Raw genomic sequence first — 27,312 nt, 5'->3', positions numbered from 1 at the left:
AAGGAGGAGGGTAAGGCCAATACTGTCTTTTGCAAAGAAGGGAAACTGAAGCAGGAATATTCAAACTGTCCAATGGTAGCCCAAAGTCATTGAAAGTTAGCTGATTAAGAAAGTCAGAAGCAAAATATCCTGGGATCTAAGCCTGCATTTTTCCTCCTGAAATGTGCCGCCTTGGCCTGGGGCAATCTGGTAGCATCTAACCCACCAGGACTTAGACTCTGAAAGCAGTCATTTGGTTTACCTGCAACAGCAGACAGGACTTCACCGGAGCATTTCCACTTAAGGCAGTGAACCGTGCAGGAAAGTGTCTTTGGTAGTCTTAAAAGTCCCAGTTTAATCTTATTAGATGGTTATTTAACCACGAGATACAGTATATAATGCCACAACAACGGCAGTGGTGGTATAGTGAGGAGGCGGATCGCAAAATTCCATCTATGAGGAAAAACAGTTGCTGTTAGAACAGCAGCATCAGAAGAGAAAACAGCCCAAGAACTAGGACCAAGAAGAAATGAGACAAGAAGGGATGCAAGAGAGGTTTGCTAAGTCGCTTTAGTCATGTCCGACTCTGTGCGACCCCATAGACAGCAGCCCATCAGGCTCCCCTGTCCCTGGGATTCTCCAGGCAAGAACACTGGAGTGGGTTGCCATTTCCTTCTCCAATGCAGGAAAGTGAAAAGTGAAAGTGAAGTCACTCAGTCGTGTCCAACCCTCAGCGACCCCATGGACTGCAGCCTTCCAGGCTACTCCGTCCATGGGATTTTCCAGGCAAGAGTACTGGAGTGGGGTGCCATTGTCTTCTCCGGCAAAAGAGGTTTAGGAAGGGAGAAGAGGCCAGTGATGTGGGAGGGGGACAGGAAGAGAAACTGATGGAGAGGGAAGCGCAGGAGAGACAGGAAGAAACGCAGATGTGTTGGGAAAGTGGGGAGGATCAGACTAGTTTCATCTTGTTTCCCAACCAGCCTGTCAGCTCCTCTATTCAGGAGGTCAGTTTCTAATGCCTGGCTGCTGGCCCCCAGGTCCTCCTTTTATTCCAGGGTGGATCTCACTTGATCCCTCTGAGTCAGGGGTCCCCAGCCCTGGCCTGTGGACTGTTAGGAACTGGGCCATACAGCAGGAGGTGCATACCGGTAGAAGCTTCACCTGAATTTACAGCTGACCCCCATCACTCTCATTACCACCTGAGCCCCACCTCCTGTCAGATCACCAGCAGCATAACAAACAGAATGCGCTTGAGTCACCCCCAAACCATCCCCCTCCCCCACCCAATCCATGGAAAAATCATCTACCACGAAACTGGTCCCCGGTGCCAAAAAGGTTGGGGACCACTACTCTAAGCGGACAGTCAAGACAGAGGTTTGTGGGGAAGGTCTGAAGGGTTCTCTAGGTCCTACAATTTGCAAGGTCTCCTTTATAATGAATCTGAAAGATCCCTCTAGGTACTGCTTCCTTCTGAAGATTATCAGGAGGAAGAAGCCAAACTTTCAGAGAACCAGGTAGATAGATCCGTGACCCTCATGCAAAGCTGGCCCCATAAATGAGCTCACAGATCAATGACACCAACCAGCAGGATGGAAGATCACAGGGATCCAGTGAAAGCTTACAGCCATCATCAGTGTGAAACCAGGGTGTGGCGAGCACTGCCGGGTTATTTTTCCTACCAGTTCCCCACAGTACTTAATGAAATACATTTTTATTTTTGCACACAGTGGAAAATGAATACACAGTACTGATGATGATAAAGCAAGTCTATAAGGCTCCATAACTGAGGGCTCTGATCGCCTTCCAGTAAACGACTTCAGTGATTTCTTCCTTCGGGCAATGGCCCTCAAATGCTTTTTGATTGTTATCCACCCCTTCCATCAGTCAAGGGAAAAAGACAAGACAAAACCCACCAACTCACTGTGTTAATAGGCACGAATGTCAATTAAGGAAAAATCAAACACTAACGAGGCGAAAGGGATTTTGTGGAAATAAAATAAACGCGTACTTCCCATGACAGAATCTAATGCTGTCAGACTGCACAACAGAAAGACCAGCACTCGGGGGTTAGCAGTCCACACTCCGAGAAGCAGGGTGTGAGGCGTCTTGGCGTTGCTGAGCTTTACAGAGAATGACAAGGGGCCCGCTCGGTGGGGCTGACTCTGGGTCCCTGTAGATCTCAGGTGCAGACTCAGGGTGGGTGCGGTAAGGCTGGACAAGAGAAGAGAGTCGAACGCCACTTCGTCCCAGTCCGGGCTGAAGCATTTCATAAATGAGAGGTACTCAGAGTCAGCCAGTATTCTTGCCTGGAGAATCCCCGTGCACAAAGGAGCCTGGCGAGCTACAGTCAGTGGGGTCGCAACTACGACTGAGAGACCAAGCACACACACACAGCGTCACTCCTGGAAATCAACTAGACCGCACCTCCGCAGGGGCCGCAGCAACGCTTTGTTCAGTCTCCAGCACAGAGCCGGGCACTTGACAGGCACTAATAACCAGCTGAAAGCGCAAGTGTTAGTCACTCAGTAGTGTCCGACTCTTTGCCACCCCATGGACTGCAGACTTCCAGGCTCCTCTGTCCATAGACTTCTCCAGGCAAGAATTCTGGAATGGGTTGCCATTCCCTTCTCCAGGGGATCTTCCCCACCCAGGGACTGACAGATCCCTGGGTCAGGAAGATCCTCTGGAGAAGGAAATGGCGACCCACTCCAGTACTCTTGCCTGGAAAATCCCATGGACGGAGGAGCCTGGTAGGTTACAGTCCATGGGGTAGCAAAGAGTCGGACACAACTGAGTGACCTCACTTTTTTTCTTTCACTCCTGCATTGCAGGTGGATTCTTTACAACTGATCCACCAGGGAAGCCTAATAACCAACTGATTGAATAACTTGATACTTAATTCCAGGAGGGGCTGTGAAAGGTGGGTGTACCACTAGCTGCTTTCTCGTCTCTGCACTAACCACAGAAGGTGCTCAAAACCGCTTCAGTAGAGAGAAAAGGACCAGAAGGGGAAACAAAAAAATGAACCCGAGGCTGGAACAGGCAGAATGCTTCCAGCAACATAACAGAGCAACAGAGAGCAGCACGTGATTTAAACAGACACTATGAGAAATGTTATGAATAACTTAGGTGGACATTTATTCAGTAATAAAAGTAATAACATTTTCAAATGAAGTAAAATATTTTATGGTATAATCTGATGAATTGACAGTTATTCTTTCTAAGCTCTATTTGAAAAAATACTACTAACACATCAGCAGCAGTGCACAGAGGCAGAATCGAACTGAGGGCTCCAGGGCCAGAGTGCTGGGCTTCCATACACTAGTTTCATCACAAGCTTGCTGGGCTTGATTTAACAGCTCTCTGCCTCAGTTTCCCCACCTTTGCATGCTGCTGTGTGCTAAGTCACTTCAATCGTGTCCAACTCTTTGCGACCCCATGGACTGTAGCCACCAGGCTCCTCTGTCCATGGGATTTTCCAGGCCAAGAATATCAGAGTGGGTTGCCATGCCCTCCTCCAGGGGATCTTTCCAGCCCAGGGATCAAACCCTGGTCTCCTGCATTGAGGGCATATTCTTTACCATTTGAGCCACAAAGGAAGCCCATTCTTTCAGTTCAGTTCAGTTCAGTTCAGTTCAGTCGCTCAGTCGTGTCCGACTCTTTGCGACCCCATGAATCGCAGCACGCCAGGCCTCCCTGTCCATCACCATCTCCCGAAGTTCACTCAAACTCACATCCATTGAGTCAGTGATGCCATCCAGCCATCTCATCCTCTGTAGTCCCCTTCTCCTCCTGCCCCCAATCCCTCCCAGCATCAGAGTCTTTTCCAGTGAGTCAACTCTTCGCATGAGGTGGCCAAAGTACTGGAGTTTCAGCTTTAGCCCATTCTTTAAACAAGGTCAAAATAACGCCTTTTTTGTGATTATGGAGAAAAATCAATAATTCATGTTATGGAGTAGGCAGTTACGAAAAGCACTTACCTAGTACCTGGAATATAATCTTTAATAATAAGCTATTGTTTGCCTTCTTTTTTTGGGCAGCACACCTTGCAGCATATGGGATCTTAGTTCCCCGACCAGGGATTGAACCTGTGCCCCCTGCTGTGGAAGCTCAGAGTCTTAACTGCTGAACCACTGCTGTCCCCAAGTAAAGCTATTATTTTTAATGATGGCCTTAATTTTATAAATTATTATTTTACTTCTAAAGGACTTAATGGTTATTTTAAGAGATACTTACAAAATACCTACATGTACGTCACTCACACAACCTTTTCATTCCCTCTGTTTTCCAGTGGTTCTGAACTTGTTGTGAAGTCCTAGCTTACATTACACTACGCGGTATGCAGTACTATACAAACAACCAGAAACTTAAACTTTACAAGTATTATTTTATTTTTTTGCTGAGAAAAGAGAATATATACTATCTGATACATATAGTATATATTGATGAACTTCTGATATTACACTGCCAAGAATAATTAGCAGTACATTAATTTTTTTTCATGTTTTGAGTTTATTTTTATTACTTTGTTCTCGAGTCTGTTTAAGGACAACTCTAGCTCAGTGAAGACATTTGGTGAATGAAAACTTGCCCGACTTTCACAATTATGTTAAATCTCACAAGTATCATTCTTCATGGGTCTTCAGAACCTGCTACTTCTGATGAGGGCCTTGGCCACTGCCTAGAGAATTCCCCTGAGACTAGAAGTGCCCTCAGAACTAGAAAACATGCCTCCTTCAGTAACTCTTCAGCAAGTGTGGTGTAATATTAATGCACATATATGGAATCTAGAAAAATGGTACCAATAAACCGATCTATAGGGCAGGCATAGAGACACAGACATTTGAGAACAGACTTGTGGACACAGCAGGGGAAGGAGAGGGTGGGACGAATTGAGAGAGAAGCACCACACATGTACATTACCATATGTAAAACAGAGAGCTGGCAGGAAGCTGCTGCACAGCACAGGGAACTCAGCTCAGCTCTGTGATGACCTAGAGGGATGGGATGGAGAGTGGCCTGGGAGGAAGGCCCAAGAGGGACAGGATATTTGTATGCTTATGGCTGGTTTGAGCTGTTGTAGAGCAAAAACCAACACAACATTGTAAAGCAATTATCCTCCAACTAAAAGTTTAAAAAATTTTAAAAGAAAAAAACAGCGATGCTAAAATCGTTAACTGCTTGTTTATAAGTCAGTCTAGTTTTGTATGGGAAAGTGTTTTGTTGAAACAAATAAATATTCTAAATCTTTACATTTAAAGATGTGCTGCCCTTCTATTAGAAATCTTAAACTAAAAGGTAATCAAATGAAGTTAGTAGTAATGGGCAGGAGCTCAGTATTAATCTCAGTACTAATATTCAGCCAACCATTTATATAAAGACTCAATAAATTTCATCACTGGAATTACTTTACCTGCTAATAATGTACCTGATACATCCTGTTTCAGGTAGTTGGACTACAGAAATTAAAACATTAAGTTAAGCAGTGATTACCACATCTCTCTCTAAATCTATATTCAGTTGTGCTAATACATTTAGTTGGATAATAAGAAAGAAGGATGTAGGAGGAGGTAAGAAATTAGCATACTGTACTTAAAAGGTAAAAGAATAACCATCATGGAGAAAGAATATGGCTGTTTTAGGTAAAAGTCTATACACTCAGAGCCAATCGCTGCCACTTGTTACTGTTAATTTAAAAATCTGTAAAAAAGCATCAAAATCAATTCAATTCAGTCTTAATGAGACAGCTCAAGCAGGAGCCTATTCACTGTACCTGTTCTAATTAGCATGAATATATCCTCATTGTCAACTCTGACAATATGCTTAACTAAATTACTGTTATTCCTGTAACATGGGATCACATTTGAGGTAGCAGGTCTAAAACAGAATTTGCACATTACTGTTTTGATAATAAATACCAAATGAACTCAGGGCTAGAAAAGAGTTAGGTATATTTTGAGTGTTCTCCAAAAAGGGAAACCGAGGCTCAAGGAGTCTTGCTCCCGGCCCACAGCTGAGAGGTGCCTGGTAAGCAGGCTCTCAGGCCAGCTCCTTTTGCTCTGCCATCTCCCCAGAGAGAACCAGAGCCCTTGGTAACCCTGTAAAACTAAATGGAAGTCACGTGCTATCCCACCTAAATTATTGATGACGAACAGTATTTGTTCAGATGCCACAACAGAAGATCTTGGGTATGCTGGTGGAGGTTATTAAGTGTAATTCTTTGCTTTTTAATTGCCACTTAAGCTGAAATTACTACCTCCTCAAGATGGATAGGAAGATAATTCAAAAATTTAGTTGGAGGTGGATGTCAACACACACGCTAATTGACCTCAATTCACACGTATTTCAAAAGTGATATGAAGGGGTAAGGGACGAGGAAAATGACAAATTAGAGTTAAAATTAAAAAAGGGAAAATGACTGCTAAAAAGATGGTGTCAGCCAATTCCACATTTTACCTCTTAAAATGTCCCAAACTAATATGTTCCAAACTAGAAGCTGTAAGGGAACTTACAATGTCTATGCCTATCAATGCATCACCCCTGTTTTAATTTTCTAAAGGCTAGAAATTTGGAGGGCTGGGTTCCAGCGCTCCTGCTGCCCAAAGGTAATAAACCTTCTCCTGCCATTAAATGAGGAGATTGGACTTCAGGAGGGCGCCCATGTTTGTTCATGGGGAACCCTTACTTTTCAGAAGAAAGTTTATTTTTTTTTAAATGTGGACCATTTTCAAAGTCTTTATTGAATGTGTTACAGTATTACTTCTGTTTCATGTTCTTGGTTTTTTGGCCATGAAGCATGTGGGATTTTAGCTCTCTGACCCATGGTGGAACCTGCACCCCCATGCATTGGAAGGTGAAGTCTTAACCACTGGACGGGCACAGGAAGTCCCAGAAAGCTTACACTTGAGTCACAGTTGAAAAGCAAAATAAGGCTGCGCTGCTGGAACGGGGTGGTGGGAGTCGGGGGAGGAGGGGGCAGGGGAGACAGGCCCACCCTCCCCCCATCACACCCACCCCTCCCCGGAGGGGGGTGAACCCTCCAGGTCCCTGAAGGGTGAGAAGCTTGGGCCTGGGTTATCACAGAGGGGCTCCAGCTGTGACACCCAGAGCCCACCACAGTGACAAGGAGCACTTGGGGGCCCCTCGCTGTGTGCGAAGCAACTATACACAATGCTCGACACACACTATCTCATTTAATCTTTAGATCAACCTTGTGATACTTCACTCAAAATGCCATATCAGCTATATTCTGATAAGCTGATGTTCCACTTCCCTCAACGAAACACATTTACCAGTAGCAGTAATCAAAGACCGCGCTCTGCCCCCACCCCAACCTCCACCACCAAATGTGCTGAGAAAATGCCTCTTTTCCTGCCACAGTGGCAGGAAGCAGATCAGTGATGGATTGCCAAGGGGCTGGGCAAGGGCAGGGGGCTGACTGAGGAGGGACCAGGGGAAGCTTTCTAGGATGATGACAATGATCTTGTGTATTGACTGGGATGGTAGTTACACAGGTATATACGCTTGTCAAAATTCACTGAACTTAAACTGGACATTTTGTTCTATGTAATCCTACCTTAGGGCTTCCCTTGTGTCTCAGTAGTAAAGAATCTGCCTGCCAATGCAAGAGACATGAGTTCGATCCTTGGGAGTCAGCAGATCCCCTGGAGGAGGAAATGGCCACCCACTCTAGTATTCTTGCCTGGGAAATCCCATGGACAGAGGAGCCTGGCGGGCTACAGTCCATGGAGTCACAAAGAGTCAGACACTATTTGGCGACTAAACAACAATCCCACCTTAATAAAAGTAATTGAAAAAAAGCAGATCTAAGGGGGAAAAAAAAGTTAAGTACAAAATTTCACAACTAAATATGTAACCATCTCTCTCTCTCTTTTTAAAAATATTTATTTGACTGTGCCAGGTCTTAGTTGCAGCATGTGGGATCTAGTTCCCTGACCAGGGATCAAACCCGGTTCCCCAGCATTGGGAACACAGAATCTCACCACCAGGGAAGTCCCTGTACACACGATTTTAACTTTTTTGTTTTACTTATGTGAACCCCCCAATTCACTCATGCTCAGGAAATCAGTATCCCAATGACATTATTCCACCTTCTTTCTATATTGTCTGGTTTTTTTCCCCCAGACCTTTGAATAGCTGCCATACATCCAAATATTTAAGAAAGTACTACCTTTCAAAACTCATAGGGGATGCAGACAACATTTTCAACATGCATATTAAATGGCTGAATCCTAACAATTTGTAAGAAAATGTAACAGTGGCTATCTCTAGTGGGGAACCAGAGGTCAGGAGTGGGCGGCAAAGTCATTTTTCATAGCATATTTTAAAAATTTACTACGGGCATGTGTTAAATTATAAAACATTTCTTTAAGAAAACATTAAGAAAAGACTCTAAAGGCACAAAGCCACATATACCCTTCTGGAGTTATTTGTTAGAGACACGACTTTTACTCTTCACCTAACAAAATGCCTTGTACTGCCTGGATAAATTCTGCCCAAATAGCCTCGCTGGAAAGAATGCTGAAAATCAAGAGAGTTCATTTTCCTTAAAAAAAAAAAAAAAATCCCTCTCCTAGAAAACGCAGCCAATACCAGACACTAGTCTCAACAGTCTTCCTTTGATGAGGCTGGCAAAAAGCAGAATTACCCAAACAACTTTGCAAATCTTGGTTTATTTCTCACAATGCATCTCTTTCTACCAATAAGACTTTCCAGGAGGCCTCAGGGGTTAACAGGAAGATTCGGCTAGCAAAACCTTCACCAGGTGCTTGCCAGGTCTTTTGCCAAGCGATCCCCCTGCAGGAGACAGAGACGCTAGTAAGGCTCCTTGACAGATCAGATGTAGTTAAGAGGTGCAGTAACCTGCCTTCCTGGCGGCTGAGTCAGTAAAGAATCTGCCTGAAATGCAGGAGACGAGGTTTCTGATCCCTGGGTCAGGAAGATCTGCCCGGAGGAGGAAACGGCAAACCACTCCAGTATTCTTGCGTAGGAAATCCCATGGACAGAGGAGCCTGGTGGGCTATGGTCCATGAATGGTGTCAGACACGACTTGACCAATAAACCACCATGACGAACCTGCTTCAAGCTTCAAACTACATCAACATGCACGTGTTGCGTTTAGCAATCTGCTTTTGTTCAGTGTTCAATTCTAGGACATGTTAAGTTGGTGTAAGCTGGGGTCCCTGTCTCCCCATCACCTCCAGGAAGATCCAACCAGCTGTCTACTTCATTGCCTTTTTTTGCACCCCAGCATTAAACTGAACTATCTTGACACTTTCCAAAGATTTTCCAAAACTTTTACACATACTGTTTCCTCTGCCTGAAGCACTCTTCCCAGGGTGGGCCTCTTGATGTCCCTTCTAAGCGGCCCCACATCCCCATAACCACCTGTCATGTCCCTGGGATTTTCTCTTCTGTAGAACACAGCCTACTATATAGTATGGTGCTACTTTCTTGCTGTTACCTAGTCCCCCTTTTGTCCCTTTAGAAGATGTAAGATCAGGGGAGGCCCTAGTCATTCTGACAACAGTTGTCCTTTCCAGACCCCACACAGCACCTGCTGATAGTAACTGAGTTTGTTACTAAGTTAACTGAGTTACTCAGTTTAATAGTAACTGAGCGTGTTAGTCGCTGAGTCAGTGTCCGACTCACTGCCAGCCCGTGGACTGTAGCTCACCAGGCTCCTCTATCCGTGGAATTCTCCAGGCAAGAATACTGGAGTTCCCTTCTCCAAGGGATCTTCTCGACCCAAGGACTGAACCCAGGTCTTCTGCACTGCAGGCAGATTCTTTACCATCTGAACCACCAGGGAAGCCCAACTGAGAAATATGGAAAGGATTTAAGTATCTCTAAGCTCCACCCCCTAGGGTGGAGGCCATGCAGTCACACAATCCTGCAGGCCAGAGACCAGTTTTTTTAAAGTGGACCATTTTTAAAGTCTGAAATGAATTTGTTACAATACTGCTTCTGTTTTACACTTTGTTTTTCTGGCCGGGAGGGATGTGGAATCTTCGCTCCCCGACCAGGGAATGGAACCTACACCCCCTGCATTGGAAGACAAACAACTAACCACTGGACTGCCTGGCAAGTCCCAGGAGACCCGTCTTTATGAGCATTTTCATCTGGGTGCGAAGAACATAAAATCCAAGAATGTACAAAACTGTGATTTAGTCGAATGTGAGGAGAGACCAGCAAGGAAGCAGTCCTTTCTTGACACTTCTGGGGACCAGGGAGCAACTGGAGGAGACCGACTGCGCCTCGTGTGCTCCATGAACCTCCTGGGGCCTTGATTCATGGGTTTCAGGCTATCAGGGGTCCTCCTCCTCTGGGAGACTATGGTGTAGATGGACATTCCCACACAGGGGACCAGTGCATCTTCTTGCTTTAATAAATTAATGCATACATTAATAGTTCTCGTTAATAAATAAATAGTTCTGTGTCTTTTAGAAAATACAGCCAGCATATCAAAGCTATGACTTCCTGGCTACTGTCACTTGGGATGAGTGTGAAATAGTCATTAGAAAAATACTAGGCAAATATGAACCCCGGGGAAATGAGAAACATCAAAAGTCACGACATCCTTGCAAAGTGACATCAGGGAAGTGATTCCCACCTTACCCCATCTCCTCCGACGCATCCTCAGGGATGCTGGAAACCCAGGTGACCTGGGTAAAGCCTTGGTTATGGAAACACAACCCATAATCAAGAAGCTTGAACACTTGGAGGCTCTTCTCTGAACTGGTATTTGCAGTCCAATTCTCCCTGCACATTTTGGGATTTTTTTTTTTCCCCCAATGATTTTCAAACCGCAGAATTTACAATGACCAGTTTCCACAGGCAGCATCCTTTCTGTACAAGTAGCGAAGAGTAAAAAGCAGAGCCTTGAACACTAATGCTTTAACCCCTTAATCCCCACATGACCTTTCTTCATCTTTTAAGGCCCCTGCAGCCAACACTGCTGCCTGTACCTTTAAGAAGCTTCTTTGATTCTCTTCTGGCCTTTTAGGAACAGAACTCAAGACTCTGGAGAGGCCCAGGACCCTTCCTTAGCGAGTTGCCCCGTGGTGGTTTAGTAGTTTAGTAGGGTCAAGAGCAAATATCTCTGCCCTTCCGGCCACCCCCACCCCCCACTACGAAAGGAGGAGAGGGAAAAGTCCTTCCTTGAAATGCTAACTGTTGTTGTTTAGTCGCTCAGTCATGTCTGACTCTTTTACGACCCCAAGGACTGTAGCCCAATAGGCTCCTAAATCCATGGGATTTTCCAGGCAAGGATATTGGAGTGGGTTGCCACTTCCTTCTCCAGGGGATCTTCCCGACCTAAGGATTGGACCCGGGCCTCCTGCACTGCAGGCGCGTTCTTTACTATTGAGCCACCACAGAAGCCCTGAAATGTTAACTAAAGGGGGCTTACAAAGTGGGGCAGGGAGAGGAGGATAAAGACTAAATAATTACTATTATTGCTTTAAAGTCATAATTCCAGACCAGGGACTGAATTTTTCTGTTATGTACCAAAGTACTCAAAACTCAAAGCTGTTATTAAGGTTCTATCAAGATCTTCCGAAGGAGATACTGAAAAACTAATTTTTATGTTTACACAGAAGATAACTGCCAAAAAAGCCAACAGACACACATAGAAAGAAACGGGGGGGGGGGGGGGGGTGAACGGGCAGAGCGCAGACGATGTTTTAGGGCAGTGAAAGTACTCTGTACGGCGATACATCGGTGGATGCACATCACCGGTAATTTGTCAAATCCTATAGAACGTCCAACAGGGATGAGCCCTAATGTACACTATGGAGTTTGGGTGCTCGGAGGTGTCAGTGGAGGGTGCCCAACTGTAACAGTGGACCACCGATAGTGGAGCAGGCTGAACTGTATGCGTGTGTGCTAAGTCGCTATAGTCATGTCTGACTCTTTTCAACCCTGTGGGCTGTAGCCCCCCAGGCTCCTCTGTCCATGGGATTCCCTAGGCAAGAATAGAGTGGGAGAGTAGGTTACCATGCCCTACTCCAGGGGATCTTCCTGACCCAGGGATCGAACCCACATCTGCATTGGCAGGCAGGTTCTTTACCACTGGTGCCACCTGGGAAGGCCGTACTGTTTGGGGACATGGTATCTATGGGCACTCTGAATTTTCTGCTCCGTTTTCCTGGGAACCTCAAACTGCTCTAAAATATAAAGTTTATCAATTGAGAAAAAAATTTTTTTAATCATACTTTTTACAAATTACAGTAATTTTTTTCCTCCCAGAAAAAGCCAGAAGCCTGAAAGTTAGAAACTGTTTCTCTCTGCACACATGCACGATACTCAGCATCAGTTAAAGTGATGCCAACAAGTGTCCATCTTCATTCTAAGAAACTCGAGACCCAGCAGTTCTCCTGTAACCCGTTCATTCCCTCCCCGAGAAACAGTTTCAGATAATGTTCGTTCCTATTTTACTTAGCTTCCCTTTGGATTAAATGGGCCCCTACCTTGAAAGGGATCCTCCCCTCTGTCACTGACTCAATTGAAACACAATGGATGTTCTCATTGTGTCCTCAATGAATGAGGAAGGCACTTGAAGTGGGGATCTTTTACCACCAGGATCCCAGACTCCCTGGGGAGCGCTGATGGAGGGGGATGGGATACGGAGGGCTGGCAGAGGAGGCGAGGTCTCAGTGTCATCTGAGTCTAACCTGGGTCAGCATTTTCCTTCTGTGAGTTTCAAAAAGTACATCAAATGTAAACAAGACCGCCTCAAACCAGCCACCCCATCTGTCCTTGGTATGCCCCCACTCTCACCCCCATTCCTTCCAACCTGCTGTCCATCACCTCCTCCCCATCAGCATGTAAACATGTTCACGTGTCTCCCATGTTAAAAATACATGAAATCCCCTGCCAACTTGTCTCGGCCCCAGCTCCCTCTAGCTCCCTTTCTCTTGGATGGTCAAGTCTGGAAGTAGCTCAGCTGTTCCTGGGTCCTCACCTCTCTTCCCTCCTTCGGCTCCCTCCCTACGTATGGTTTCTGCCTGCTGCCCGCCACCCTGCTGCCCGCCAGGGAACTGCTCTGTGGAGAAGCCAGAGGGCGTACCCCAAGGTCTCATCTTATGGCAATCTCAAACCCATTAACAAAACCCACCACTACACTACACCCCTACCCCCTAGTGCCCTAGGCATCCCCAACTCCGGCTGTATGCCCGGCCACCCCCTTCTCTGTTCTTCCCCCAATATTCAAGTTTCTTCAGGCTCTCTTTTATTCTCCAGCTAGGATTTCTTTCTAAGCAAAACAATCCACCCCAAGTGGCTTCCATTATCATCCACAAACTGGTGAACTTCCAAGTTTTATCCTCCAGACGACTTCTGTCAGACCTGTTTATCTGCCTGCTTATCTGACATGCCCCTCGGGTGTCCCTGAGCCTATCAAATCCCTAAGCAGAGCTCAACATCTGCCCCCAGGGCTTTCCCCCGCCTTCACCCCCCCCCACCACCCCTCAGGGGTGGGGTTGCAATAAGTAGCATCACCCTTCATCTGTCTGTCCATCGCCTGAACTCCTGTCCCCACAACACCGACCTCCATGCCCTGAGGAGTCCACCTCCCAAATATCTCTGGGAACCATCTGCTACTATCTTAGTCCTTGGACACCATCACCTCTCCCTTGCTCCAATTCCTCTGGAATCCAAGGTCCACATCTCTCAACAGAACAGAACTTGTTAACAACAAAAGCACACACACACAAAGGCAAACAAGTTGAATCCTGTCCTCCTCTGCTTAGAGCCCGTGCACAACAGACCAGACCATCAGCCATATCCTACTCTTTGTGACCCCATGGTCTATAGCCTGCCAGGCTCCTCTGTCCACGGATTTCTCCAGGCAAGAACACTGGAGCGGACAGCCACTCCCTTCTCCAGGGTATCTTCCCAATACTGGGATCAAACCCAGGTCTCCCGCATTGTAGGCGGATTCTCTGCTGTCTGCACCACCAGGGAAGCCCAAGAATACTGGAGTGGGCAGCCATTCTCTTCTCCAGGGGATCTTCCCAATCCGGGGATGGAACTGGGGTGGAGACCTGCATTGCAGGTGGATTCTTTACCAGGTAGATTCTTTACCAGCTAAGCTACCAGGGCTACCAGACACCTCTTTGATTGTTGGCAGATGAAGATTTATTTATCTATGTATCTATCTAGTCTATGATCAAACTTCAGAGAAATGGGATTAGTGACAACAGTCATTGATATCTTCTAATATAGCATGCTATGTCCTAACATTGATAAAATTGACACAGGAGAGAAACAAGAGGCCAGATTACCACAAAAGCCCAATGCAGACAACTGGAGAGACAGATGCAGGCAGACAGACAGACAAGCAAAAGGAACTCTTTCCCCTAAACCCAAGTTATCTAACACTGACCTCCCTAAAGTCGGAGTTCCGTAGCTAAGAAATTCGCAGTTGTGCCCTGGCAACTCTGTAGTTGGAGCAAACACTACATTCTGGATGATTCTATGAAATCAAATGGATTTCTTTGCAAAAGGGTTTCTCTTTGTTGTTATGAGGTTGGAGGTGGAGCCAGGGAAAGGAGGAGAAGAAATGAGGGCTCTGGGGAAGGGGAAAAAGAAAGGAAAAATCTGAGTAGGCTGGAGGTGGAGAGGTGAACACTGTCCAGATATGAAGCACAGAACGGGCGGAAGTCCAGGTGTGGGGACCTCCAGGCAAGGCCACCCTTGTCCTGCCCACCTCATCTCTCATCCCTGGAGGGCACCACCACAGACCTGCATAGCTGGTACAGACTGTCAGCTGCAGTTAGATTGCAGTATCTTCCATAATCTTCCACCTAGTTTGCAACCCTCTGCTGCCCCACCACCACTGATGTCTATTACCTGAGAAGCTTCTTGAAAAACTTTTCAAGTATTTGTTCTACTAGGCCAGCATGGCTACCATCACCGTATTTAACCTGGCGGCTCGTTTATCTGACTGTCTGTGATCCCTGTCACGTGCTAGGAAATCAGCAGAAGAGAACAAATTACATCTGCAACATACACAGGACAGGGCTGGGTTTAGTCTTTGGGGCACTGTCTTAATCGTCTGACCTTCGGAGCAGAGAACGGTGCTAGGTACACTGTAGGTGTGCCACAAATATTTACGGAAATGTGTTTTATTTTTTCCCCTTATATACTGTTGAAGGAGTATTTTATTTCCAACCTCCACAGCGAAAGAATTCGTTTTCATTTTTTCAGATGAGAGTAAAATATTTAGATCCATTCTGCTCAAGGCTAGGAGGGCAGAGGTTATACATTAACCTTTACTGTTATTACAAAATATTTTTATTTTCTTCTACAAATACTTTCAGTTCAGTTCAGTTCAGTCGCTCAGTCGTGTCTGACTCTTTGCGACCCCATGAATCGCAGCACGCCAGGCCTCCCTGTCCATCACCATCTCCCGGAGTTCACTCAGACTCACATTCATCGAGTCCGTGATGCCATCCAGCCATCTCATCCTCTGTCGTCCCCTTCTCCTCCTGCCCCCATTCCCTCCCAGCATCAGAGTCTTTTCCAATGAGTCACCTCTCCGCATGAGGTGGCCAAAGTACTGGAGTTTCAGCTTTAGCATCATTCCTTCCAAAGAAATCCCAGGGTTGATCTCCTTCAGAACGGACTGGTTGGATCTCCTTGCAGTCCAAGGGACTCTCAAGAGTCTTTTCCAACATCACAGTTCAAAAGCATCAATGCTTCGGCGCTCAGTCTTCTTCACAGTCCAACTCTCACATCCATACATGCCCACAGGAAAAACCATAGCCTTGACTAGACAGAGCTTAGTCAGCAAAGTAATGTCTCTGCTTTTGAATATATTATCTAAGTTGGTCATAACTTTTCTTCCAAGGAGTAAGCGTCTTTTAAAGTTCATGGCTACAGTCACCATCTGCAGTGATTTTGGAGCCCCCAAAAATAAAGTCTGACACTGTTTCCACTGTTTCCCATCTATTTCCCATGAAGTGATAGGACCAGATGCCATGATCTTTGTTTTCTGAATGTTGAGCTTTAAGCCAACTTTTTCGCTCTCCTCTTTCACTTTCATCAAGAGGCTTTTTAGCTCCTCCTCATTTTCTCCCATAAGGGTGTTATCATCTGCATATCTGAGGTGATTGATATTTCTCCCAGCAATCTTGATTCCAGCTTGTGTTTCTTCCAGTCCAGTGTTTCTCATGATGTACTCTGCATATAAGTTAAATAAGCAGGGTGACAATATACAGCCTTGATGTACTCCTTTTCCTATTTGGAACCAGTCTGTTATTCCATGTCCAGTTCTAACTGTTGTTCCTGACCTGCGTACAGATTTCTCAAGAGGTAGGTCAGGTGGTCTGGTATTCCCATCTCTTTCAGAATTTTCCACAGTTTATTGTGATCCACACAGTCAAAGGCTTTGGCATAGTCAAGAAAGGAGAAATAGATGTTTTTCTGAAACTCTCCTGCTTTTTCCATGATCCAGCAGATGTTGGCAATTTGATATCTGGGTCCTCTCCCTTTTCTAAAACCAGCTTGAACATCAGGGAGTTTATGGTTCACGTATTGCTGAAGCCTGGCTTGGAGAATTTTGAGCATTACTTTACTAGTATGCACCTAAAATGTGCCCAATCACTGTGCCAGATGCTGGGGATAGAGCGGCAAGAAAAGGAAGCAACATTCCAGGAATGATCCTTATACAAAGGGGTCTGATGAAAATATCAACTCACTTTAAAAAACATTCAACCATTAGTTCTTGAAGGGCTACCCACTCTGCATACAGCAAATTAAGGAGAAAACAACCCTAAATCGGTTAGAAATTTTCAACCACAGGCGGAGATCATTAAATCAGATACACTACTTTATACATCATAGTAACTCAAATATTATGGGGGAAAAAAAAAGACACACATCCTCGAAACTTAAATCCAACCCAAAATGGCAACAGACACTAGAAAGTACAGCAAGGTATCTTTAACATTAAATAGCCTGACCAGATACTGGAGTTCACATCAAGAAAAAATGAGGATTCCAAAACAGAATTCCTTCATGTCTTTCAACTGCGATCTAATTTACAAACTTTTGTACAATTCTGATCTGTAGACATTTTTTTTTTTTTTTTTGGTCCAGGGTGAAATCATAGGTTCTTAGGGCAGAAAGGATTATTGAAGTCACCTGACCAGGTATTCCAGTTAATGCCTGTCTCATCAAGAGCTTCTCATAAATTGGTTTAGGTGACCTGGCCTGATTAACACCCAGAGAGGTGAGGGCAGTAACCAGCAGCCATGCCAGGTGACCTCACGCTTAAACGCTAATCCCACGATCCTTCAGCATCACAAATATGGAGGAGCCAGTGCCCACCGATGTTGATATTTTCTCCTGCTTCCAGCAATAATATCTTAGCTGCTTTCTTGCACAGGAGTGGGGAGAAAAGCACAGATCCTCTGACAAATGTCCTCAGTGACATAGTTTGGGGAAGCGTGTCCCTGAGAAAAAGACCCCAGTTCTTTGAAGGCATTGGGAGAACCTTTCCTAGAATCAACTGGATAAACTCTGAAGCTATCACGTCGTAAGGGTTACACATAACCTAGCAAGAGGGCTTCCCTGGTGGCTCAGACAGTCAAGAATCTGCCTGCAATGTAGGAGAACTGGGTTAAATCCCTGGGCTGGGAAGATCCTCTGCAGAAGGGAATGGCTACCCACTCCAATATTCTTGCCTGGAGATTCCCATGGACAGAGGAGCCTGGCAGGCTGCAGTCCATGGGGTTGCAAGAATCGGACACGACTGAGACACTAACACTTCAGCAAATGAGGAGGCGGGGCTTTGTTGTCCAGGAAATAGATTCTGAGCCTCGAATCCAGATCATTTCCTGGGCTTCTGTATCTTCAATCTGCCCTCAAGCTGAGGTGGAAAGATGTGTTGTCCACCCTGAGTTCTTAAGAAAGGAACAGTGCTAACATCTGTTCTATGCAGGTTACAGTCCTTCCCCTAATATTTTTTAAAAATATTTCTTTGGCTGTGCTGGGTCTTTGTTGCAGCATGTGGGATCTTTAGTTACTTTATGTGGAATCTAGTTCCTGGACCAGGGATTGAACCGGGGCCCCCATTATGGGGAACACAGAATCGTAGCCACTGGAGAACCAGGGAAGTCCCCCCTAATATTTTAATTGGGGAAACTGTAAGTCTGATTTCAAAGCGCCCACCTGTACCTAGGGGAGTGGACGAGGCCAGTCACAGGTCCATCTGCTCTGGGCTCGCACAGAGCCCTCTCTGGGGCTAGATGAGCACACGTGCTTATTGTGTGGGACCTGCTCCGGTGTGGGTGGGACCCAAGTGATGGGGAGGCAGTAGCTGCCCGGTCACTTTGGTCTATTTCAGTGACAGTTTTGTTAGTTCTAACGTCTGTCTCTCCTATTTAAATGCAAAGTTTATGAGAAATGAGACCTTCCACCTCAGTCTTTATAGGGTCATCAGTGACTGGCACACAGTAGGCGCTCAATTAATATTTGTTGAATGAACAGTTCAAGTGAGAGCCTTGGTTTTGCCATTTACTAACTGAACTTTCTGGGGCAGGCTACTTCATGTCTCCGGACTACAAGACGGTTATGTGGATTGGAATCATGGAATCAAGACTGTTACGCAGATGGAATCACATAGGCTGAGTACTTACTGTAACATGTTACATGCCTATGTGTCAGCTACTGGATGGATCATGGGGATGAGTATTTTAGGAATTAGATGTGTATCCTTGCTACCAGGCAGTGCACTAAAGACAACATGTTGGTATAAACTAAATTACAACTAAAATGTGAAATATTTGATGATTTATCTCAGTTAAACAAGTACTTTATTTGGAAAAGAGTTAAAAGCATGACATACTCTCTCTCAAATTAGCACTTTGACACAAAGAGTGCCATTGTTCTATGTAATACATTGCCAAAAAGTTTAATATTCTTTAGTATTTGGATGAGATCTTTTCTGGTTGTAAAGTGGCTGTGAGAATGTTTTCAAAACTATTATTAAAAAAAAATGAAATTAATCATCTGGTCACATATACTGTTTTTAATGATAAAAGTTTAAAAGACCTTAATTCCATATTCTATATGATTAAGATATTTTATTTATTCAAATAAATTTAGAATATATTTTACCAGACTTACCACATTCTAATGAAAATTAGAGATCAATTTCCAAAAATTTATTGTTTATAATTAAGAGAAATCAGAAAGCAGGAGTAGCAAAACTCAGATCAGATAAAATAGACTTTAAAACAAAGGTGGTGAAAACAGACAAAGACGGACACTACATAATGATCAAAGGATCAATCCAAGAAGAAGACATAACAATTATAAATATATACGCACCCAACATAGGAGCACTGCAATATGTAAGACAAATGCTAACAAGTATGAAAGGGGAAATTAATAACAACACAATAATAGTGGGAGACTTTAATAACCCACTCACACCTATGGATAGATCAACTAAACAGAAAATTAACAAGGAAACACAAACTTTAAGTGATACAATAGACCAGTAAGACCTAATTGATATCTATAGGACATTTCACCCCAAAACAATGAATTTCACCTTTTTTTCAAGCACACACAGAAACTTCTCCAGGATAGATCACCTCCTGGGCCATAAATCTAGCCTTGGTAAATTCAAAAAAATTGAAATCATTCCAAGCATCTTTTCTGACCACAATGCAGTAAGATTAGATCTAAATTACAGGAGAAAAACTATTAAAAATCCCAACATATGGAGGCTGAAAAACATGCTGCTGAATAACCAACAGATCACAGAAGAAATCAAAAAAGGAATCAAAATATGCATAGAAACAAATGAAAATGAAAACACAACAACCCAAAACCTGTGGGACACTGTAAAAGCAGTGCTAAGGGGAAAGTTCATAGCAATACAGGCATACCTCAAGAAACATGAAAAAAGTCAAATAAATAACCTAACTCTACACCTAAAGCAACTAGAAAAGGAAGAAATGAAAAACCCCAGGGTTAGTAGAAGGAAAGAAATCTTAAAAATCAGGGCAGAAATAAATGCAAAAGTAACAAAAGAGACCATAGCAAAAATCAACAAAGCCAAAAGCTGGCTCTTTGAAAGGATAAATAAAATTGACAAACCATTAGCCAAACACATCAAGAAACAAAGGGAGAAAAATCAAATCAATAAAATTAGAAATGAAAATGGAGAGATCACAACAGACAACACAGAAATACAAAGGATCATAAGAGACTACTATCAGCAACTATATGCCAATAAAATGGACAACTTGGAAGAAATGGATAATCCTTAGAAAAGTACAACTTTCCAAAACTGAACTAGGAAGAAATGGAAAATCTTAACAGATCCATCACAACCACGGAAATTCAAACTGTAATCAGAAATCTTCCAGCAAACAAAAGCCCAGGTCTAGACAGCTTCACAGCTGAATTCTACCAAAAGTTTAGAGAAGAGCTAACACCTATCCTACTCAAACTCTTCCAGAAAATTGCAGAGGAAGGGAAACTTCCAAACTCATTCTATGAGGCCAACATCACCCTAAAATACCAAAACCTGACAAAGATGCCACAAAAAAAGAAAACTACAGGCCAATATCACTGATGAACATAGATGCAAAAATCCTTAACAAAATTCTAGCAGTGAGAATCCAACAACACATTAAAAAGATCATACATCATGACCAAGTGGGGTTTATCCCGGGATTCAAGGATTCTTCAATATCCGCAAATCAATCAATGTAATACACCACATTAACAAATTGAAAAATAAAAGCCATATGATTATCTCAATAGATGCAGAGAAAGCCTTTGACAAAATTCAACATCCATTTATGATAAAAACTCTCCAGAAAGCAGGAATAGGATGAACATTCCTCAACATAATAAAAGTTATCTATGACAAACCCACAGCAAACATTATCCTCAATGGTGAAAAATTGAAAGCATTTCCCTTAAAGTCAGGAACAAGACAAGGATGCCCATTCTCACCACTACTATTCAACACAGTTTTGGAAGTTTTGGCCACAGCAATCAGAGCAGAAAAAGAAATAAAAGGAATCCACATTGGAAAAGAAGTAAAACTCTCACTGTTTGCAGATGACATGATCCTCTACATAGAAAACCCTAAAGACTCCACCAGAAAATGACTAGAGCTAATCAATGAATATAGTAAAGCTGCAGGATATAAAATCAACACACAGAAATCCCTTGCATTCCTATACACTAATAATGAGAAAATAGAGAACTTAAGGAAACAATTCCATTCACCATTGCAACGAAAAGAATAAAATACTTAGGAATATATCTACCTAAAGAAACTAAAGACCTATATATAGAAAACTATAAATATAAAACACTGGTGAAAGAAATCAAAGACGACACTAATGGATGGAGAAATATACCATGCTCATAGATCAGAAGAATCAATTTAGTGAAAATGAGTATACTACCCAAAGCAATCTATAGATTCAATGCAATCCCTATCAAGCTACCAACGGTATTTTTCACAGAGCTAGAACAAATAATTTCACAATTTGTATGGAAATACAAAAAACCTCGAATAGCCAAAGCAATCTTGAGAAAGAAGAATGGAACTGGAGGAATCAACCTGCCTGACTTCAGGCTCTACTACAAAGCCACAGTCATCAAGACAGTATGGTACTGGCACAAAGACAGAAATACAGATCAATGGAACAAAATAGAAAGCCCAGAGATAAACCCATGCACCTATGGGCATTTTATCTTTGACAAAGGAGGCAAGAATATACAATGGAGAAGAGATAATCTCTTTAACAAGTGGTGCTGGGAAAACTGGTCAACCACTTGTAAAAGAATGAAATTAGAACACTTTCTAACACCATACACAAAAATAAACTCAAAGTGGATTAAAGATCTAAATGTATACAGAAACTATAAAACTCCTAGAGGAGAACATAGGCAAAACACTCTCCGACATAAATCACAGCATGATCCTCTATGACCCACCTCCCAGAATATTGGAAATAAAAGCAAAAATAAACAAATGGGACCTAATTAAAATTAAAAGCTTCTGCACAACAAAGGAAACTATAAGCAAGGTGAAAAGACAGCCTTCAGAATGGGAGAAAATAACAGCAAATGAAGTAACTGACAAAGAATTAATCTCAAAAATATACAAGCAACTCCTGCAGATCAATTCCGGAAAAATAAACGACCCAACCAAAAAATGGGCGAAAGAACTAAACAGACATTTCTCCAAAGAAGACATACAGATGGCTAACAAACACATGAAAAGATGCTCAACATCACTCATTATCAGAGAAATGCAAATCAAAACCACAATGAGGTACCATTTCACGCCAGTCAGAATGGCTGCTATTCAAAAGTGTACAAGCAATAAATGCTGGAGAGGGTGTAGAGAAAAGGGAACCCTCTTATACTGTTGGTGGGAACGCAAACTAGTACAGCCACTATGGGGAACAGTGTGGAGACTCCTTAAAAAACTGGAAACAGAATTGCCTTATGACCCAGCAATCCCACTGCTGAGCATACACACTGAGGAAACCAGAATTGAAAGAGACACATGCATCCCAATGTTCATCGCATCACTGTTTATAATAGCCAGGACACAGAAGCAACCTAGATGTCCATCAGCAGACAAATGGATAAGAAAGCTGTGGTACATATACACAATGGAGTATTACTCAGCCATTAAAAAGAATACATTTGAATCAGTTCTAATGAGGTGGATGAAACTGGAGCCGATTATACAGAGTGAAGTAAGCAAAAAGAAAAACACCAATACAGTATACTAACACATATATATGGAATTTAGAAAGATGGTAACGATAACCCTGTATGCGAGACAGCAAAAGAGACACAGATGTATAGAACAGTCTTTTGGACTCTGTGGGAGAGGGCGAGGGTGGGATGATCTGGGAGAATGGCATTGAAACATGTATAATATCATATGTGAAACGAATCGCCAGTCCAGGTTCGGTGCATGATACAGGATGCTCAGGGCTGGTGCATTGGGATGACCCAGAGGGATGGTACGGGGAGGGACGTGGGAGGGGGGTTCAGGATGGGGAACACGTACACATCCATGGCAGATTCATGTTAATGTATGGCAAAACCAATACAATATTGTAAAGTAATTCGCCTCCAATTAAAACAAATAAATTTATATTAAAAAAATAAAATAAATCAAATTGTGTATTTTTAATGAAATGGATAATTGTATTGAACACTGTAGACATGTTGTCAATACTTATAAGTCATTTCAACTTTTTCAAGATCTACTTAAAAGACAGTCCAAAATTTATCCTTTAATTATTAAATTATCCTCTTCATGGTATAAAGGAGAGAATAAAAGCGTGTGGATTTAATTTTATTTTTATATTTTAATGAGTTACACACTGGCTCAACAGGGATATCTAGAATTTAACATGCATTTTTCTATATAAATTTTAAAGTTATTCTTTGCCTTTTGTTTTTCATTATTTTGTCATTACCACAGATGGGGGATCTCCAGCTGGTTTATTTGCATACCTCCATTCTTTCACCTGTGTTTATAAATATTTTGTGGGTTTACGGGGGCGGGGGGATCCTCTGTTTTAGCTCAAAAAGAGAATACTGAGGATCAACTGGAAATTGTATACTGCCCCTCTACGTTTCCTGTACCCTGTCAGTAATCTCTAATCAACTGAAATTTTTAAAATCTATTAGTTACTGAGCACTTACTATGGGCTTTCACCACTCACAGCAGGAGTGCAGTCAATCCTCTGTGTCTATGGGCACCCAGAGTTTCAATCAACTGCAGATCAAAAGTATTTAAAAATATTGCAAAAATCACTCCAGAAACTTGAATTTGGGCTTCCGTCTATGGGGTCGCACAGAGTCGGACATGACTGAAGCGATTTAGCAGCAGCAGCAGCAGCAACTGTTTAAGAACATCTACATTGTATTTATAACTACTTACATGGCATTTACACGGCATCAGGCATTATAAGTAATCTAAAGATGATGCAATGTTTAGGCAGGACATTTACCACTTATATACAAATACGACACCACTTGCTTCCCTGGTGGCTCAGAGGGTAAAGTGTCTGCCTACAATGCAGGAGACCCGGGTTCAATCCCTGGGTAGGGAAGATCATCTGGAGAAGGGAATTGGCAACCCACTCCAGTACTCTTGCCTGGAAAATCTCAGGACTGAGAAGCCTGGTAGGCTACAGTCCATGGGGTTGCAAAGAGTTGGACATGACTGAGTGTCTTCACTTCACTTTATATAAGGGACCTGAGCATCCCAGGGGGTCCTGGAACCCATTCTCTGAGGATACCGAGGAACAACTGGACTGCCACCTAAGAGAAGGGAAACTAAGTAACCTGCCCAAGGGTAATTCAGCTTAACTTTAATTTGGTCTCTCCTTTGGGAGGTCTAATCAGAACTGATGGAGAATGTTGGTTTTGCTCCAAATGTCCAGTAGGATCGGAGGCACTTTAACTGCTTGCCTTCCCTTTACTTTTTTGCTACTGTGCCTTTTCCCTTCTCACTGAAGCGTCCTGTAAACCTTGTGTTACCCATTGTCACAATTAAAATGGCTACACGTCTGTGGCGGTCACTTTCCAGAGAAGTTCCTGCAGGAAAAAGTTGGGTGATTCTAGGACTGCAGTGCCTGGGCACTTCGCCTGTACGGTCTGGGCGGGAGCTGGCGGCCAAGGGCAGCCGCCAGGAAAAGCCTCGGTGGGAAGCCTGTCATCCCATGCCAAGAGGTAAAGCCTTGCCCCATAAAGTACCTCAGCATTATTAAACATTTTCTATTTGTCAGGCACTTTATTGTCATTTTTATTGGCTCTTTTTACTAGTCATAACTGCATTAGAACTGTGTACACTCTTTCAACTAAGTGCTCTGGCTCAAGTGGGAAAAGACAGAACTATACAGCTCTCCGTGGGGGTCAGTCCTCAGCCACTGCAGGGGGGCTCCAGGAGCTGGGCTTCACTGTGAGGAAAGATTCCCCACCCCCACCCCCCCGCCGTCAGTCTGGCTGGAGCTGTCAGCCACTGACATCTGGAGCACTGTTGGACCATTCTACTTCACCCTGATCCAGAATGTTCTCTTGGACTGTCCTAAAACACCAAAAGCACGAAAATCACATTAAGACTCTCAGTTTTTAAAAGATACATCCATCCGCATACTTGTGCTTCAGTGTACTTTTTTCTTTCTTTCCTCAGTGCCTGACAGCAATGCTTTTGTAACTTCAGCTAGGGAATTCCCTGGTGGTCCAGTGGTTAGGACTCTGTGCCCTCACTGCCAAAGGCACAGGTTCAATCCCTGGTCGGGGAACTAAGATCCTGCAAGCCATGAAGTGTAGCTAAAAACCACAAACAAAACAAAACAACCTTCAGCTATACATGACAGCGCCAAAAGTAGCACTGTAAAAGGGCCTAAACCTAGACTTGGAACTTAATTCCTCGGGAACGAGGTGAACTTGAGAAACTGCCTAACCTCTCTAAGGGTCAGCTTTCCTCATGTGGAGGATGGGTATAATTCCAGTTCCCACCCTTCCCCTTCATGTTTTTTTGTATAACATCTTGACTCTGCCTAAATCACCACTCACATCCCAAGGGGTGGTTCTAAAACCCATCACTCGAGATATCACAGGAGTTATTACACTTCGGGTCACTTGTCTGCCTCCTCCACAAAGCTGAGTCCTCCCAGGTCAAGGAGTTTATCTGTGTCCCCACAGTCTATCCAACCCAGTAACTGACACTAGGAAGGGCCCTGCAAAGCGTCCTTAGAATGAAATCACATATTAAAAAGCCCTTTGCAACCTGTAAAGCACTATTCTCATGAACCTCAGACGCGACAGCCTACTTCATGCTGGGACAGCCAAGACAGCCGTGAACTAAGGCTTTCCCACAAAAGGTCACAGCAGTGAGAAGGCTTACATTTTGACAAGGCAAGTTTTTTTTTTCTTCTGAGATTTTACATTTTCTCCCCACACACTTTTAAGGTTTAAATGTCTAGTCTTTCAGTTTGGTCAGGCCACCTTTGGTCCCATTTCTTAGAAAGCAATGCACACGCTGTTGACTCCCCAGGCTCTTCTGGTGAGCAGTCAGTAGCTGGGCCAAGACCCCCATCCCCTCCCTCTCCATCAGGTCCTCCTCCTGACTTGCCCACTACAGTTTACACTGTAGGTATTCCCCCTGTAGCTTCTCCAGTGTCTTCCTTTAACTATTTCTAAGCTATTTTTTACCTTCAAATTCCTGCCCTTGCACACAGTAAGTGCTCAATAAATGAATCCTACTTTCACAGTTATTTTGTATAACATCTTGACTCTGCCTAGATCACCACTCACATCCCAAGGGGTGGTTCTAAAACCCATCACTCGAGATAGTAGTTAAATGCACAAAAAGGGTCTAGGACTCCATGATCCTCTTCGTAAGTTAAAAAAAAAAAAAAAAAAACTTGAGAGACGTACCTGGAAATTCACCATCCTTCCTCCTTAAAAAATAATCCTGAAACTAGTGAAATCACCAGCACTATGAACATCCTACTATTAGTTTAAAAAAAAAAAAAAGGCAATGTGTAAAGGAACATCATGTTGAGAAGAAAAGAAAATGAGGCTAGCATAATCCATTTTCTAATATTCTTGTTACACTTTTATCTAGGTCCCCATGTTTCCGCAGCAACATGTTTTCCACTGAAAAATAAACATACTGCCAGTCTCTCATTTTTTTCCTGGAGTAAAAAACAGTGAAATATTTGTTCAAGATGGAAAGAAAATAGCTAACGTCTATTTATATATAATTTTGTCAGGAAAAAATCACAAGATAGAAACCAACACTCCAGATGAGCTGGCTTATTGAAATTAATGGAAGTATTAAAGTTATTAATAATTAATATAATTCTAAAACCCACAAACATATTATTGGGACTACAATACTGTGATTATTTGAAGAGCAAACTAGAGGTAGCAGATCCTGTATCATCACAGCAATCCTTTCTATTTTATAACAGCGCTCACTCTGTCAAATTAAAACAAGGCAGAAGAGGTCACTAATTAGTCAGAAATGCTGCATCCAAACACCAAGCAATTACCCTGATTCTGCAGTCTATTCAAAACATGTGTTAGTACTAGTACACATCAACTTTAAGTAAAATTTCTGTTGATTTTATATAGTCTCCAAGACCAAAGTCAAGAATTAGAAAATGATAATCCAATTACGCCAGGAGGGAAACACAACAATATAACAGATGTAGACAAATACAGGCCCTACTTCTAAAACACTGGAATTAAAATTTATGAAAGCTATTGCCAAAACAACCTTCAAAA

General features: G+C 43.3%; 1 protein-coding gene and 1 non-coding gene across 6 annotated transcripts in view; one reads left to right on the top strand and one right to left on the bottom strand.

The window, feature by feature from the left end:
* The window catches only part of KCTD1 (potassium channel tetramerization domain containing 1), a 206,251-nt gene that overhangs the window by 64,103 nt on the left and 114,836 nt on the right, over positions 1–27,312 (bottom strand). Inside the window, exon 1 of one of the 5 annotated variants that reach the window (XM_027960828.3) lies at positions 242–26,492. The exons of the other annotated variants lie outside the window; for them this stretch is intronic. The gene's annotated coding sequence lies outside the window, so the exon portion shown is untranslated. Of the gene's footprint in view, positions 1–241; positions 26,493–27,312 lie in introns of those variants that run through there. 5 annotated transcript variants of the gene reach the window in all.
* On the top strand, positions 24,054–24,125 carry TRNAC-ACA (transfer RNA cysteine (anticodon ACA)). The gene has a single exon. It is a non-coding gene; the product is annotated as a tRNA-Cys (tRNA).

The sequence above is a fragment of the Ovis aries genome, chromosome 23 (genome assembly GCF_016772045.2).
Source record: "Ovis aries strain OAR_USU_Benz2616 breed Rambouillet chromosome 23, ARS-UI_Ramb_v3.0, whole genome shotgun sequence".
NCBI lineage: Eukaryota > Metazoa > Chordata > Mammalia > Artiodactyla > Bovidae > Ovis > Ovis aries.
This window is presented reverse-complemented; position numbering and strand designations above follow the sequence as displayed.